This window comes from Pinus tabuliformis, chromosome X (genome assembly GCF_031772625.1).
Source record: "Pinus tabuliformis cultivar Carrire ecotype Pingquan chromosome X, CPIR1, whole genome shotgun sequence".
Classification (NCBI taxonomy): Eukaryota; Viridiplantae; Streptophyta; class Pinopsida; order Pinales; family Pinaceae; genus Pinus; species Pinus tabuliformis.
Genome location: NC_142308.1, coordinates 1,693,291,726 through 1,693,297,725, shown reverse-complemented (window position 1 = coordinate 1,693,297,725; position 6,000 = coordinate 1,693,291,726).

Below are 6,000 nucleotides of genomic sequence, written 5' to 3'. Positions count from 1 at the left end.
TAAATAAATTGCTTTAGCATAGAACATACCTAAATTTAACATGGTATCAGAGCTGAGGTGAAGACAATGCCCAAGCAAGAGTGAAAGAGCAATCACCAAAGACAGTTGGGACAAGACAGAAGGATCAATGGGTTCCTCATAATTCACATAGGGTGAAGTCAAAGCAGAGAATGTTATCAGAATGGCGCAGCGGAAGATTCTGATGGTCCATCTTAAGATCACTTCATTGAGAAGTTCGGATCTAAGGGTGGAAGGAAAGGCGGATGCCTTGTTAAAATAAGTTTGGCCGTTATGCGAAGGAGTGTCCGAATGGAAGAGACACATCTCTTGATGAATATAACAATCATTTCTGGGACATCTTCAATGATGAAAGGATTGACTGGTAATGCAGGTCATCAAGGAAATGGTCGACTCTTCAACGAAAGCAAGAAACCCCAGAATCTCTTTTATGTACCTGATCGCAAGAAGAACCTGATGTCCATTTCGGAAATGGAAGTCAAAGGTTACAGGGTGGCACTTATCGATGGAAAGGTACGTGTTTGAAAATAGATCTTTCAAAGATGTTTTTGAGTTCAGGGTTGTATCAAGTTGCAGGAAGTCCACTAGGGACCATGTCCATTGACTCAGCACCGGAGGTCTGTGAGTCAGATGGTGACTAGGATACCTGAATTCAAAAGGGAGCATGAAGGTACATGTCTGAAATGTACAGAAGGAAAATATTATAAGGGGATCATTCCCCTCATGCAGCAGGTCCACAGGCTTGGAACAACCCGAGGAGTTTGAGACTCATGATCGGGAATCTCATGTATACAGGTGGAAGAAAGCCCTCTATGGCTTGAAGCAAAACACCTCGGGCGTAGTATGAGAGGATTGATAGCTGTCTAATGCAGTTGAGATTCACTAGGAGTGAAACCGATCCAAACCATTACTCGAAGGTTGTGGATGATAAACCTCTCGTACCGGCACCTATGTCTGACAGGTGCAGACCCTCTCATTTATAGGAGACAGAGGGAGTTGGATTTTGAATGTGAGAAGATAAGTTGCAAGCTTGTGACTGCCTCGAGGATCCTAACTTTCAGAAGTTATATGGTAATGATGTCAGACCAGATTTGGGAAATGCCTTTGAGTTTCATAAACTCATTCGCGTTGATGTTCTTGGAGAACCTCCGTCTGGACATCTGTGTTACAGTTAGCATGGTGAGCTCATATTTGGTTGAGCCTCACTAGATTGGTGCCAAGAATCTTCTAAGATATCTTCAGGGCACAATCGCTCATGGATGGAGATACACTGGTGGAAATATGAAACCACATGATTATTCGAATGATGAGTGGGCAGGCAGTATGGAGGATCACTAGAGCACTTCTCAGTGTTGTTTCTCTTTGGAATCTGCCTTGATATCCTGGATGAGCAGGAAGCAGAAGTCGGTGACTCTGAGCACCACCAAGGCAGAATACATTGCTGATAGTATGGCCTTCTGTGAGGCAGTCTGGTTGGTGAAGCTCTTCAGTGAGCTATTTGTACACATGATGAATACCACTGTGATTCTCTGTGAGAACCAGAGATGGGATTCGATTATTGAGGAATCTCGTATTTGACAATACTCCAACAGATAGACATCAATACTGTCTTATCTGGGATATGGTAAGTCGATGATCAAGGAGGCTCCATCAAACTAAGATGATGTACAGGACAGAGCCCCGAGGAAAGATCAAATTTGTGATTTTCCAGAACGACTTGGAGTCATCGAGAGACCTTTGAAGAAGGGTCCTGCATGTTGCATACATTGAGCTCTGGGAGCTCTGGGGGGCTTGCAGTTCTACTGGAGAAACATACGACCACAGGGTGACTCACCCTCCCCTGGTGGTGCGCACTATAACAAGATGATTTGCTCTCTTGTGGGACAAGATGATTCGCTCTCTTGTGGAACAAGATGATTTGTTCTCCTGTGTAGCAGGATGATTAGTTCTCCTGTGAGGCCTGGATTGATGTGTTCTCCATGGCGATTGTAGCAGGATTGATGTGTTCTCCTGTGAGGATAGGATTGATTAAGTTCTCTTGTCGAGGCATCCTACCCATGCAGTCTGGGACTCATGGGAAGTACATCTCATCTGATCAATGAGCAGGGAAATGAAGTTAGGGACCATAGTAGTACCGATGGACGCATCGTTGTATCTACCATACTCCCTATGCTAGGATGACCTCCATTGATCTGGGATCAATGATACTGGTCTGGGACCAGTGGTAGGAGTTGTACATACTATGACGCTGACTTCGGGTCGGCTGAGACTGGTCTGGGACCAGTGGTACATACTCTGAGACTGACTTCGTGTCAGTGCAGTACTGGTCTGGGACCAGTGAGAGTCGTACATACTATGACGCTGACTTCGGGTTGGTTGAGACTAGTCTGGGACCAGTGGTACGCACTCTGAGTCTAACTTCGGGTCAGTGGAGCATGGTATGAGACATTCTCGAACAATTCTTCTTCTTCATAGTTCAGCAGAGCTAGCAGAGCCAGCAGAGCTAGCAGAGCCAGCAGCGCTGAGCAGAGCTAAGCAGAGCAGAGCTAGCAGAGCCAGCAGAGCAAAGCCAGTAGAGCTGAGCAAAGTAGAGCAGAGCCAGCAGAGTTGAGCAGAGTTGGGCAGAACAGTACAGGGCACCAATGGCTGAGATAGTATAGTCAGACTTATGGATCAATGGATGGAGTTTTCCCTAGTTGAGAGGGAGTGTTAAATTGGCAACTAGGGCCAAACTCCATGTGGGTCGGCTTATTTATGGCAGCTGATATTTTTGTTGGATCCCTCTCGTCGAGAGGTATAGGATTGATCCAAAGATCATCCAATTCCTATAAGTATTTATGGAGATATGAATTTATTTTGTTTATGTAATTATTATCAAGCCGACCAGCTCTTATGTAGGCTCTAGAAGCCCAACCGACGTGTCTATTCATCATCCTCGTTGTGGTATAAATAGATGAGGATTTGATATCATTTACACACTCATTCTTGATGTGATCTCCTCTCCATGTCTTGGGTTTTTGGAAAAGGAGAGTCACAAAAGGAATACGCTGGCCTAATTTGATGATGCCCTAATATGCTAACCTCAGCCGCAGTCAAAGGTGAAAGATGAGCCGCAGATGATGCCCTTATCTACGCCGGTCATGGAGACATACATACGCTGTTCATAGAGACTGATATACACAGGCAATTGAAACATGTATACGCTGGGCAAACGCTGGACAGTCTTACATATGTGCTGGACAGTTTTATGTACGCTAGACAATCTTACATATACGCTAGGCAATAATATAAACGTTGGACGCTGGGCAAATGTTGTACGTTGGGCAAACGCTGGACAGTCTTGCATATATGCTGGACAGTTTTATAAACGTGTTTGTAAACGTTGGACAATCTTACATATACGCTGGAATCACAGTCTTCGTATTACATGGTTAAGGTATGACAATAAGCAGTCACAAATACGCAGATGATCTACGCTATCCACAAGTCTGATATGCTTGCTCTAAAGGAAAGGCTCTTCATTCGGTCTACCATGGATGTTATACAAAACTCCAAACGCAATCAAATCTCAAGCACCATTCCATATATCAGGTTTTGTTGTTTTATACAGAAACGACATCCACCCACAAACACATCGGGATACAGGAAAGTTTGTATTTTCCTTACACAAACTGATACATGCTGCAGCGCCATTTGAAATAGAAGCTCGACACATGTCAAGAGCAAGATCCATGGGGTCCGGTAAAGCAGGAAAAGACTTCGGAGCGGATCTGTACCAATACCATCATCGATAGAAGTCAATGGCATCAAATACACCCTAAATACACAATCAATGATCTGCAACTTATCAAGACTACACAATCTCAACATGGTTATCACCACAGTGATTATACTCACTACAGGTATATACTGGAAGGAATGAGGAACAAAACTCGGGAGCAGGTATATGAAGCCGCATAGATAAACCTAGCTACAGTCATATGCAGATAGCAATACGCAGCAAAGAAAACCTATGTATATGGATCATATTCATGCAATTATATTTATAATGCATGGAATGCAAAGATACGGGTCGTATTCATTATGGACGTAATTATATTTATGATGAATGGAACGCAGAGAGATACGGGTCATAATCATTATGAACATAGTCATATTTATGATAAATGAAAATGCTGGTCATTGAGTTGTAATATAAACGTTGGATGATGAGCAGCAATATATATACGTTGGGGTGATTCAAGTTACATGATGTATATATATATATGGACAGTGATATACGGTATATGAAGAATCATAAATTCTGACCTATGCTCATATACGCAGGCAAATCTGTAGTACAACATATATACATGGCAAGGTATATATATGCATATTATGGCAATAAATATCCATGCAGGCAGAAGGGTGTATTATCATAAGGACGCAACTATGATTTAATGTGCATGGACAGCACAATGATACATGGACCATGGGCAGCATCTTGATGAGTGCAATCATAAGCATGGGCAGCATGAAGCAGGATGATTATCATGATTAGTGCAGCGTGGTGCAGCACACTGTAAGGTACAGCAAATGAACGAGATGCAGAATGATGATAGGTGAAGGAGTCACCTTGAGAATCAGTTGAAGCAGAACGTCTTCAACTGATCTCATCATTATTCAAAATGATCTATGCTAGATCTAGATAAGTCAAATTGTTGACTTCTGTTGTAAATATACTCTCTCTCTCTCTCTTTCTCTGCTGAACTTTGAAGATAAAAGAAGATTTGGTCAAAGGGTTTCCCCACACATTGTGGGGTTTGTCTTGGCTTGCTCCACATCTTGTGTCCTCATGTCTTGGCTTGTCTTCTGCGTTTTATATTTATGTTCTATCTGCAGTTTATCGTAATGCTGATGTGATTGCTAACTGCGAAAATTTAAATAAATTTCTTTAGCATAGAACATACCTAAATTTAACACAAGGCAATGGCGCGAACAACCCCTCCGGTTGGGACCATGGAGTATGGAAAGACTAAGTGCGCAGAAGGATATCCATGTAGAAGCTTTAACAAAGTACATGAAGTGTTGAACAAGGTCTAAAATCCGAAGCGAACTGACTGGGACCTGCGCGTACCAGTGGTTCTATGGGCTTATAGTGTTATAGACATTTTTGGGCACTGCAACCCCAATCACAAATGTCCATAAACCAAGGGTTCCTAAGTCCCTAAAAGTGTTGTTCCAACCCCTAAATGAACAAGGTTAACTGATTACAGCATCTCCCAGAAGTTCTCCATGAAAAACTACTCAGAACTGGTCAAAGCTGGACCATTTCACCTGCTCCATGGTCAAAGTGCGTTGCATCCCACCTGAATACACGCAGTAGGTGTGATGCATGTTGAAAAGCCCTTCTATGGGGTGCGATGGGCGAGAGTGGACAAATGGCAAGGTCAATCCGCAAGGTGGAGGAGCATGGAATCTTCCCGAAACTTCTCCTGTGACACTTGCCTCTCTGCATTCGCCCAGGGATGAGTAAGAGATCATCAATCTCCAAGTGGAATCAAGAACTATCAAAGAGAGGACACTAATCAAATCTCAAAAGCTGACTCACCCCCCTTGCAAACCTATATATGGATCCCTCATCCCAGAGATCCTGAGGCTTGAATTTTGTATCTTGTAAGGAAGTTCTGTTGGTTTCTTGGTGCAATATCATAGTGTTGGGTGATCTAAGCTTTTCATGAGGTGAAGAAGGGCTTTCTTGCTGAGAGGATGATGTTGGGTCAGAAAAATTGGTTGTAATCCTCTTTGCTCTTTCTTGATTATCAATAAAGCTATTCAAGTTTTCCTCCACATTCTTGTATGATTGATGTTATATGCATTTGTGTGGTCAATATATATCTGGTCCTATATTGTTTATGATAATAGATCTATGTTCTTGGATAGTGTTATGCTACTTTGATTCTACAGGTGCTCTTTGAAGCTGGGTAGACGAGGAAACGAGTG